The sequence below is a fragment of the Furipterus horrens genome, unplaced genomic scaffold, assembly GCF_987537825.1.
Source record: "Furipterus horrens unplaced genomic scaffold, mFurHor1.1.pri manual_scaffold_4, whole genome shotgun sequence".
NCBI lineage: Eukaryota > Metazoa > Chordata > Mammalia > Chiroptera > Furipteridae > Furipterus > Furipterus horrens.
In genome coordinates this window covers 28,124,823-28,136,847 of record NW_028327174.1, presented here as the reverse complement: position 1 = coordinate 28,136,847, position 12,025 = coordinate 28,124,823, and the positions used below count along the sequence as shown (strand labels likewise).

The 12,025-nt window shown below is 37.4% G+C and overlaps 1 protein-coding gene across 1 annotated transcript in view; it reads right to left on the bottom strand.

Moving 5' to 3' along the window:
* PTPRO (protein tyrosine phosphatase receptor type O) overlaps positions 1–12,025 on the bottom strand; it is a 198,760-nt gene that overhangs the window by 154,331 nt on the left and 32,404 nt on the right. The window lies entirely within an intron of this gene.

The following is a 12,025-nucleotide window of genomic DNA, read 5'->3' as shown; positions in this document are numbered from 1 at the left end:
TAATTCATCTAATGCTTGGTGTCCCTGTGAAACATGCCATGGGAAATCAAAGGTTCCTTTTTTTTTACTTGTTTCTAAATACAGCATGGGATGCTCTTTAGAATTATGAAATCATTGAGTGAGAAGAGACCTTGGGAATTATCATGAGCAATTTTCAACTAATTTAGAAAACTCTGCCACTTTCCTGATGGATGGTTCTTTGTTAGCATTTGTGGAAATTTGGAGCTTACCTCTGAACCAGCCAATCTATTCCATTGTGGGGCATTTGTAATGGTTAGAAAGCTTTTCTAGGTTTGAGTCAAACTCTACAGAAAAATAGGAAACCCTAATATGCCTAAAACATGGTAACTACTAAGTTGTTACATAGTTATTTTCATTAAGTGTGTTACATTGAAATTGCCCTGGCTGGTTTAGCTCAGTGGATTGAGCGTCGGCCTGCGAGCTAAGTGTCGCTGGTTCGATCTTCCAGTCAGGGTACATCAGAGAAGGAAAACTCTGACTCCAAAAAACCTCCGCTGCCTTGCGGCATACCTCTTCAGGGGAAAGGCTAAGGGAGTAAACCCCGACAGAAAATCCGGAGCCGGAGTCCCTAAGGCGGTTTGACGTTGTAGTCAACACCGGCAACTCCTGCGGCGCACCTGAACCCAAGCTGTATCGACTCCGTCTTTCCCTTGGACCCTTCAGCTGCGAAGAGAGGGGGGGTCTGCTGCATGGGCAACAGCAGACCCTCCATATTACCCTGCCCAGGCTCTGTAGCTTCAGCGTCATCGCAAGATGTCGATTCAACACGGGAGGAGACAGATACCATGTCACTCCCGAGTCGGACTGCACAGCCATTCTCGGCGATGCAGATGGACACTTAAGAAGCTACACCATCGTCTCTCGAGACGGACGGCTGCCGACGTTACATTGAAAATATTTGAAATATAAAATATGAACATTCAACCCACAGGTATTTATTGAGGACCCACTAACAATAAAAAACATAGTTAAAATTAAGTTTGTGTAAAGGATTATAGTCATCTGGTGTTGAAACAGAGCAGATATTCTAAGGATTTAACTAAATTTACTAAATGCCTGCTTATGTGACAGGCAATTTAAGTTTAATTTAAGTCTCACAACCCTCTATGGTAGATAATATGGTTCTTAGAGTAAAGATGAAGTAAGTAAGAAACCAAGATTCAGAAAGTTATTTTTCTGAAGAAATATAGCTATAGCTAGTGTATAAATAGCAGACCTGGAATTGGAACACATCTCTGTCAGTTTTTTTTTCACTGTACCCAGAGGAGCAAAGGACAAAAGTAATAAGTAAAACTACACATGGGAAGGAGACTTAGTTTCAGGCTGCTCAAGAACCATTATTTTAAAAGAGTATGCCAGGAAAGGGGCTTAGTAAGAGACTATTTCTGAACATTTGAACAGTGCTGTGCTTCTATGAACAACTTATTTCACCAATTCAATAAGCAGTCTATTTAATGTGCTACTAATGATATTGTTAGTATTTAAAGTGCTCACCACCCACTTATCCCAGTCCCATTGTGGTCAGTTAAGATTCCTCCTTACCTCTCTTATTTATCTTCACATTAAAGATGAGAGCAGAACTGTATTGGGGGCATCAATTAATCCTTGCCTTGCTCCCACGTTGCTTGTTTTATGGATATTGGTTTTGATTTGGGGTTTATTCCTTTTACTTAATTCTTGAGGGTAACTAAAAATGGGGTGAGGGGTGAGGGGAGGTTGTACATGGCCATAACAATGTGTAGTCCCGACTTCCACAAGACCTACCTTAAAAGGATTTAGGCTTTCAAGTAAGTATGTATTTGATTATATTAGTCAATCAGTATTCAGATATTAATTGTATATTACTTGCATCTCCCCTTTTTCCTATAGAAAGCACCAGTATGTAAGATCCCTGAGGGCTTGAACCTTTTCTATTTTGTTCTTAGCTCCTAAAATAGTAGATTGCACATAGACACTCAACAGAAGTTGGTTGATGGATGAACCAACTAAAACCAAAGCCACAAACCCTGCCCTCTGTGGGCCACTTGGCCTTCTCAATGGACTGCACTGAAGGTTATGCATATTCATGTTCTCACTTAGAGGTGAAACAAGCTTGTGAAATCCAAGTTCATTGAGGTGTGGCTATTTCAAAGAGCATTGGGTAACTGAGGCCAATTCAAAACAATCTCATTGGTGTGAGTCTTTATTCTCTCTGTGAGTCCATGGTAGGCTTTTAAATCAGAAAGATCTGGCTCAGAACCTAACTTCTTCATTGTATTGTCTGTAATGTGGGGATAATGATACAACCTCGCAGTGTTATTGCAGGGCATAAACAACACATGTGAAAGCATATTTCACAGGGATTGGCACATAGTTGTCGCTTAATGAAAGCCTGTTTCTGTTCTTCTCTTGTACAAATAAAACACAGTTGTTAGAGATATAAATACTATCAGTTGCTTCAATTTTGGTGGCTGAGGAAAGCAAATTTAGAAAGAAATGCAATCTTTGAGTCAGAAATTTTGATTGTAGACCAATGACTAAAATATTACATTAGTTCAGTTTATCATAGCACCTTGTTATTGAGGGCAAATGTGGTATGTTCTTAGTGATGCTTTATAAACCAAGAAAAAAATATCCAAGAACCCATGCTTTGCTAAGCTCCTGGATATCCAAAAATGGTGAAATTCTCCAAGATTGACTTAATTCTATCAGTCATAAAACTCAGCCACTTCCTGGCGGAATACTTTCTACATTGTGTGTGGTCCTCCTGTAATTCCATTTTCTTTATGGTTAGACTTCTCATGGGCAGGCAAAAGATTAAGTCTGTTTTATGGTAAATGCTCAAAGGACTATGGTAAGAGGAGTAAATGACCTAATAAAAATGTTTCCTTGACTTTTGTGTTATTTATTTTCTTCCTCTACAGAACCATAAAAGTCCACACAACATTGAAGAGTAAGCCTATGTCAGATAAAAATATAATAGAAATGAGCCTGTAGATATCTGATCTGGCACTACACATTTCTATTTTTGGATTCTTTATTCAATGAAGAATTCCCTTTTGATTTTTTCCTAATCACACATTATTATCATGTTATGTTAAGAATCATATTTTGTATCGAAGCTTTTATAGTTAGTTCTTAGCTATATAAAGAGTGCTGACTCAAAGCAATTTCTTTCCAGTAACTCCAATTAAAAAATATAATTACTCAGTAACATTCAAGGCTATACTATTACCAATGATATCTGTGTTTTTCTCAAAATTAATCACACATGCCTAATTAAATTATTTTCCCATATTTTTAAGGAATTTTTAAAACCACAAATAAAGACACAAGTGTGAGTCAAGTAAGTCCAGTACTTATGTTTAAACTTTAATTTGCACATGCAAACATACAAATGTATATACCCAAATATATACATTTACATATATAAACCTGTATATTTCTGTGAAAATTCATACACACATTTGTATGTTCCACACCACATGGTTAGATACATTACTATGAGAATACATCCAAAGAGGTACCCTACTTGTAAAAAAAAATAAAAGAGCTGCTATAGAAGGTAGGACCTTCTAGAAATGGTATACCACACACACACACACGCACACGCACACGCACGCACACATTGGTGTTCTGTATCCTCAATGGTAAAAAGGACTCATAAGGAATTAGGCGCCTACTTCTGTTTATAACCTTAAGCATTCCCAAAGGCCTGATTACTTTGAAACAACCATACACTCGCCTTGGTTCATTGCTTAATCAATCTTTTCAGGCACACCAGAATATCCCATTTTCCAATACAACAGCTTTCATCATAAATGTGTGATCTTTAATTCTGCAGCGCTAACATACATTGAGCAACAATAAAATGAATAGGTTGTTATCTCTGAAAAAGCACTAGTAATTCAAATTTGGACAGCTTCAATTTAGGCAAGATAATTGTGGAAATATGCCTTCTCTCATGCTGCAGTCTAACATTTAATAGTTTTGCAAACCTTATTGCACTAAAGCTACAGGCAATAAGATAATAACATTAAGATATTGGTCATAAAATTAGCCAGTATAAGGGACTAAAGATTCAATTCCAAGAGGGGACTATGGAAAGATTTTTTATTATTCATATTAGAATAGGAAGAATGAAGGCTTTGAGGGGAAAGACTAATTGTTTTTCACTCTCTTATATCTTCGATTTCCCTCTGTGATCGGACTAAAATTCATTTGTACTGTCCCAATCCTGAACAACAGCCACCACCTCGGTCTGCTTCTTCCTCCCATTCAAGCCATCAACCCTTTACTCTTTGTCTTTTCAAGAGCCAACTTATTAAACTTGTTTAAAACCAAAGCCTACGTTTCCTTGCACCTCTCAACCCCCTGCAATCTGACATCTGCCCCTGCTCTCCTGCTTCAATTGCTCAAGCAAAGAAAAACAGTCTTCTTATTTTTTATATCTATTGGCCTCATTTCCTTCTTACTTCCATTGTTATACTCAGCAATATTTCACACTGATGACCACTTCTCTCTCTTTAAAATATCTTCTTCCCTAGATTTCTTGAATTTCGCTCTCATTTTATTCTCCTTTTTAATCTCTCTTTCCATGTCTCCATTACTGCATGTTTTCCTTCTGCCTCTCCCTGAAATATTAGTGTTAACCAGAGTTCTCATGTGTTCTATTATGTGTGATTTCTTTCACTCCTCTGGTGTCTTTTCTAGGTGATGAGTGGAGTTGGGGTTCAAGTCCATCTCACATGGGCATGGAAAAACCCTATAGATGTTTCCAAGGCTCCTGACTATATAATTAGGGTGGTTGCACTCTGTAGTTGGAATTACCCTCACATTGGCTACCTGATTAGGGAGCACCAGCCAGTGTGGTAGGAAAGGCCATGTTAAGCCCTTGGACCAGTATAGCCTCTCACTTCCTCCAGCAAAGATAGCAATCAGAAATTAAACTTCATGCAAAAATGAATTTCAGACATTAACAACCATTAAAAACTTTAGAGTTGTGAAAGTGGAGATTCCCCTTATAATGTCAATTAATTAATTTTCTAGTCCTTGAATAAATAAGATGGATTGTGGCATATAACCATGAATTCTCAAAACTTAACCAAATGGTAAGCCTAATTACCACATGTTGGAGGTGGTATCTTTTGGGGAACAGATTAATTCAGCCTCTTATCAATGATACGTGGGTACTACTGATTTGTTGAATATGTTCTCCTCAATCTCCCTGAGTAAGATAAATCAGAACAAGATCAATTTTACACAGGAAAGACAACAATATACATTCATTGTCTTGCCTCAGAGCTACGTTAAATCTCCTGCTCTCTGTCACTATAGAGTCTATAGAGACCTTGTTTTTGTATTCTACAACACATCATGTTGGTTCACAATATTGGTGACATAAATGGTAATTTGACATGATTAGCAGGAAGTAGCCAATATTCTAGGCATCCTAATAAAAAACAAACCTCAATAGAACACTCCTGGCAAAACTCCCTACTAGAGCAAAGTCATGCCTTCATACCAACATTTGGAAAATGTAATTCCTGTATGATACTGGATTCTAGTAGAAGCCTAATGACCAATCTTGGAACACCAATTTACTATTGGAATAGAGCTTTATATTATCTAATCCACCAAGTCACAAGTTTGGGCAAAAGGAGAAGCAATCTATTATAAATGTAAATTTGAGATGGGGCCTGAGAAATTCCAGATGACATAAGTAAATTGCATAAGTCCATAATGCCTAAATCCTGCTCCCACGACTCGTAGCTATGGCATCATGGGGTTCCCTATAACTAAATGACAAAGGAGACTCACAGAAAATGACAGCTGAGGCCTGAGTCAGATAAGTTGGTATAATTTGTTTGTGTTAGCTTTCCTGAACAACTCACCCTCTACGCACACTTAGATATGGCTCAAAAGGACATGGTGATGGTTATAAATCTTCAACGATAACATTTGGAAGTTCAGTTTTTATAGCAGTATAAGTGGTCTGAGTTTTGGGGCTTCTGGGCAGAATAAATGGCTTAGCTAGTTGGCAGGACTCAGATGAAAGACAATTGGAAGATAAGGGGCAATGAAATCTTAGGAAGATGCATTGTGATTGAATCTATAGAAGTGGACACAATGTGTGCATTTGTTTGTGTCTCATGTTAATGCCCACCAGGTAGCACTTACTTCAGAAGAAGCAACCCAATAAGCAAGTAGATAGGGAGACTTGTCCTGGGGATGTCAGCTAGCCTCTTTCTTTGGCAACCCCAGCGCTAGCAGAATGGGACCAATGAACAGTGACCACAGTGGCAGAGATATAGCTATGCGGGCTCAAGTGCAGGACTCCCTTTCTCTAAAGTTTATCTATCTACTTCCAGCTAGTCAGGAGGAGAGAACAATATTGAGTCCATATTATGACACCATCCTTCAAGGAGACCAGTCAGCCGGTTGGTGATAGATTGATTTTATCAGACTCAATCTCCTTAGAAGGGGCAGAAACTCATCCTTTCATGAATCGACAGCTTCTCTGCATGTGGATTTGCCTTTTCTGCCTCTAGGGCGACCACTAACATTGTCGTCATCCTAGGGCCTTACATGTTATCTGATATATATTTTCATGGTGTCCCACACTAAGTTATATCAGTTTTATGACACAGGAGATTGAAGAATGGGCATATAAACACACAACCTACTTGTCTTAACATGTATCTCATCGTCTAGGAGCAGAATAATGGAACGGTCACCCTGCGAAGATGCAAAATTATGTATAAATCATCTGCCTTCTAGGGTGTGGCATATGTCCTAAATGAATGCCTTATATGTGGTCCTGTTTCCAGTAGCTAGAATATGTACGTTCCAGAGCCAAAGGGGAGCGGCACTATTGGTTTATTCCACTGTCCTTTAGGAACTCATCTGTGGAATTTATGCTCCCCATCTCCACAAACACAGCTTCTGCGGGATTAGTGACCTTGCTTTCAGAAAAAAAAGGATGTTTTTACCAGATGATGGAGCGGAACTACTTGTGTTCCACTTTAACTTACAATGACAACAACCACTAGGTCACTTGGGCTGCCCATAGCGTTGTAGCAGCCAAAGTGAGGACCTTTACTGTTACCACTTTATGGATATGCTCATTGATAAAAACATTTTTTAACTCTCTGAAAGTAATCAGATAGAACATTCCAGATGACAGGAAAATTTCCACTTAAATCAATCTTATTGCTATTTATCCTACTAAAAAGGCACATGATGTATTAATCACTGCTTAATGTTGCATACTAAACATGAACTTTTTCCAGTTAAAGTTATTCAACCCAGACACTAGTACTTTATCATTTTAGATGATTTATTATTATTATTATTACTATTATTATAATTAGACATTTGCTAATGGCAGGGCTCTGGATAGCACCAAAGATCTTTCAAATCTTATAATTTCTGTGTAGTTAAAGTATGGGAAGAAAAAAAACTCAGTGTCTTTATTAAAACAAAGAATTTTACAGTATAAGTGGAGATGGTTAGATGGATATCTCTTCTATATTGGCAAAAATAAGTGTATAAAATTTATGTGTAGTATTTATTCTTGAATTCACGTAATTTTTCCTTGAATTTGTTTTGAAAATTAAAACTTTCTTGTGTAATCCATATCTTGTTTCTCACGTGATGGAAAGCAGTCATGCAGAGGACAAACCTGCACATAGCTTTTCATAGTTAAAAAATAATCTGTGCTTGCAAACAAAACAAAACAAAACAAACAAACAAGAAAAACCTCTCTTTTAGCTTCCCCTGCGGCCCTGGGCATTGGCCTGCCTGGTGGTTGTTCTATAATGAGCGCTGTTTGCAGGTAAGTGGATCTGTTCTGCTTTCCTTATAATGTCATAATTCACACAGATCAAACTGTGAGATCAGGAGAATAATCAGCCCTACAGATGTACAGCTATAGACTCTTAAAAAAAATCACAAAAGCCCTTGTATTCTGGAATAAAAAGAGTAAGAGAGAAAGTGTTCATATAAGACTGGTGTCACCAGGGAGACATGCTTTTGAATTTGAAAATTATTGTTTAAGATTTTTCTGTTTTTTTTTATGCAGTGAAATATTAGTGTTCTAGCACTATTTCCCTTATTTAAATAATTTGCATTATTGGCCTTTTATTTACATGTTTGTTAGTTCATTCATTCATTCAGCGGAGATATACAGTACCAGGTTGTGTTCTTGATACTGGCATCCTCAGGTCCCATGACCCCTGACAAAAGTGAATTTATGGTCAAGCGGGAGAAGAAGGCAGAGATATGAATGAAGTATTACGGGTGCATACAGGACAAAGCATCAAACTATGCTAAGGATACAGGGAGGGCTTCACTGAAGAAATGACATTTGAAGAGGAGGAATAGGTGTCACCTGGTGGGTGAGAACAGCTTATTGATGCAAGAACAATGAGACAACTCTGAAAATCCTTAAAGAAAAAAATATTTTTTTTTGCCTTTATATGAAAAACCCATAATAAATAGTCCATCTTCAATCCAATATAAACATAGAGGACTAACCATGTGAAATTGCCTACATGAGACTCTTTGACACGCAAATTGGCCACTTCATATGGTGCAAAGGAATACTTGTGCATATGTGTGCACACACATGAATAAGGTTATATATATCAAGTTGTACATGCATGCTGGTTTTTTTTATTGTTGTTGTTTAGTGAATTTCTGGAACTAATTCTGCCAAGTCTGTATTCTCCATAGTGGGCAACAAATGCAGTCTCTGATTAGCTAAGTGCTCAGGAAATAACTGGTCAGAGACTGTCTTAAATGCCTTGAACCAGTAAGTCTTCTGCTCTTTGCTAAGGAAATTTCTATGTTGGGAAACTCTAGTAATGCTTAGGTGATTTGTAATCCTGCCTTTGCCATCACTTCCAGCTTGAAAAGGGCCTCAGCCAGAGATGAGAGATTGGGACGCTCTTTGGTCTTTCCTCAACACACACATAGCACCATTCACATGTACAGTCTTCTAAATTCCCAGCAATATATCAGAGCTTTTCAAGACCTTCGTTTTATATTGTTGTCCAGACTCTTGCTTGCCCCAACTAGTAATGCAAGCATCTGTGATATTAACCAATTTCCGCTAACTGTTTTCAACAAATGTCCCAGAAACAGGGCTTTTGAGCTCAGGATCAAGTCAAATAATGACAATCAATGCCCTGTGAATAAGACATCTCCAAAAAGCTTTGAGACAAATCAAATGATGATGATCTCAGGATGAGACTCTTTGAGGAGGTCTAAACTAGGCCTGTCTCCTCTATGGCTCCAAGGCTGTTGGTTTTCAAAGCTACTTGGGAACTGAGGAGTGGGGGATAGGTACAGGTCAAGTTTAAAAGCAATAAATCTTGTTATTCTTACTGAGGTTCCGCAGTATTTTTTGAATAAACATTCTTCAGAATATTGTGAGCCTTTGTTAATTCTTAGCTCTCTGAAGTATTTTATTTAGATAATTTTTCTGTGTTTTCATTGCTTTTATAAAGGAGTGGATTTATAGACGTTCTCACTCTGACATTCCAGAGGATCCCAGTCCCTTCATTGACTCTTATTTTTACCTTACTCCCTTCCCAATATTTTAATGGCCTAATTTCTATTTAGGAGGAAAAAGTCCTCTCTTTGGATATTACACTTGCCTTAGAATTTTTCTGTACCATTTCAAAACTAGCAATAAATATACTGAGCTTAAATATTTTCAAAGCACAATTATGAACAAGTGTCTGTACCAATCAGCATTTTTTCTCTAACTTACTTGGAATCGTCATTTCTTTTCTTCAATCAATTGTTCTTTGCATTTTGAGAATGGTAGAATCTTTAAGAAAAATATAATGAATAGTATGTACTCTCTCCCCCAAGTATATACTATTCAGTACAAAAATACACACTTTTTAAATGGATTTTATTTGTTTGTTTTTAGAGAGAGGGGAAGCGAGGGAGAGAAACAGCGATGTGCTAGAGAAACACCTATTAGTTTCCTCTCACACACCCCTAACTGGGGACCTGGCCTGAAACCCAGGCATGTGCCCTGTTAGGAATCAAACCAGCGACCTAACGGTTTTCAGGATGATGCTCAACTCACTGAGCCACAGCAGTCAGGGCCCCAAAATACACACTTTTAAAAATGTGTTTATGAGCCTGAATCTATAAGATTACTCTGGAATACAGACTAAGAATTTCTCTCTTAGCATTTTATACTACATTTGTTTATAATCATTTTTCTTCTGTTTTCTGTCATCTTTGTCTCTGTGAAAATTTGTCCTTGGTAGTAATAAAAGAATAAAATCAATATTTTTTTGAGTGCTGATTAAATGTCAGTTATTATGTTATAAAAAATGATTTGTACATAATAGGTGCTTAATTATTATATTTTAAATAAATACAACTTTACCTATATCATTTCAGCCTCCTTGTTTCCTCACCTTTTGACAGATAAAAATTGTCCTCAATAAAAAGAATATTTTGATAATATGTTACACTCAAGAGGCAGCAGAGTTGTGGGGGAAAAAGATGAAAATTACTGTTGAGATTGAGAACAGACTTAAAATAGACATTGAGAAGGTGTAGAAATCTCTCAATTTTTATCATTTCTAAGGTCTGCCTCTCCAAAGGATCCTTTAGTATGAAACAATATAAATCCACTGATGAAGATCCATTCTAAGGGGCCTCAGTTGTGATGCCAATCCCAGTGCCCAAATTACTTTCTCCTTCTGGTCTATTGTGTGTCTCTCACAGGACAATGTGCCATGACCGTGGCAGCAGTAATGGTGCAAGGCAGCAAAGCTAATGTCCAACTTTGTGAATACATATCTATGTTCGTTTCTACCAAGCCCCTTTGTCCTCTTTACTTAGCACTTTAAATATGGATCCGAATAAGGTAACAGCTTCTCAGAGGTACTGTAATAACTTCTACTTTAATTTTTCTGTGTATTTTAACAAGATTCCATGTAAAACATCTGGAGATACTAATTACTGCCTGTCCTATAAACACACTCCAATTTGCCCTTGTGACAGTCATGTCATTAACTGACTCAGAACCAACTCTAATTAATCAACTGGCAAATATAGTTGGTCCACCTGCCGGCCCATGTTTTAGTCTGAAGCCAGCACAAAATAATTCCCTGCAACATTGCCTGAGAAAATTCTTGCTACTGGTAAGACAATCAATTCATTTCTCAGGCTAAATTATAAAAGGAAACGGAGTATTTTCATCATGTTTCAAAATCAGTTTCTGGTTTGCCTTTAATGGTGGGTTCAATTCACAAGCCGGTAGGGAGAGTCCTGTGGGTCCTTTTCATGCCCATCCCCTCAACCCCCAGCAGTGTATTAATAAATGCAGGCCAACTTCTTGCACGGTATTCCACTTCCAAGTAGTCGGCTTTACTGTTTTGGCTACATTCCAATCTGTATAATTACACTGTTCTTCCCCCTTAAGAAAAATAAAATTCCACCAAATCATTCTGGATTTAATTAGAGAGGTTTTCTTTTTCCATTGTCTGTTTCTTCTTGCTAACCATATGCTGCCACTCTGTATACCTCTGTTATCTTGGACAAGTTATCGAACCTAAACAGACTTACGTTTTCTCTCTCTAGAGAAGTTATTCTTTACTTCCTCTCTTTAGATAAACAAGAAACTATCAAATTGTATTGCCACTGCCACATAGCAGCTGTGGTCAAACCAGAGAGTCTGGGGTTTATAATCACTAAGAATCTCCTAATTAGTTCCATAAGTGACTTTAGAGTCTTTATGATTAATGGGATTTACGTAAATAGAAAATTATACTTTTGTACAAGTGGCTCCTGCTATACACAGCAGAAGGTGAAGAACTTCCTAGATTACTTTCCTTAGGCCCCAACATGCTAAAAAGGCAGAGAACATTCTCAGCACATGTGAATGAATGATTCATTAGAAATATATACAAACATTAACATACCATAAATACTTGAATTTTCGAGGAGAATTTGGTGAACAAAATGTCTTTTAGGGGAGCTCATAATTTAA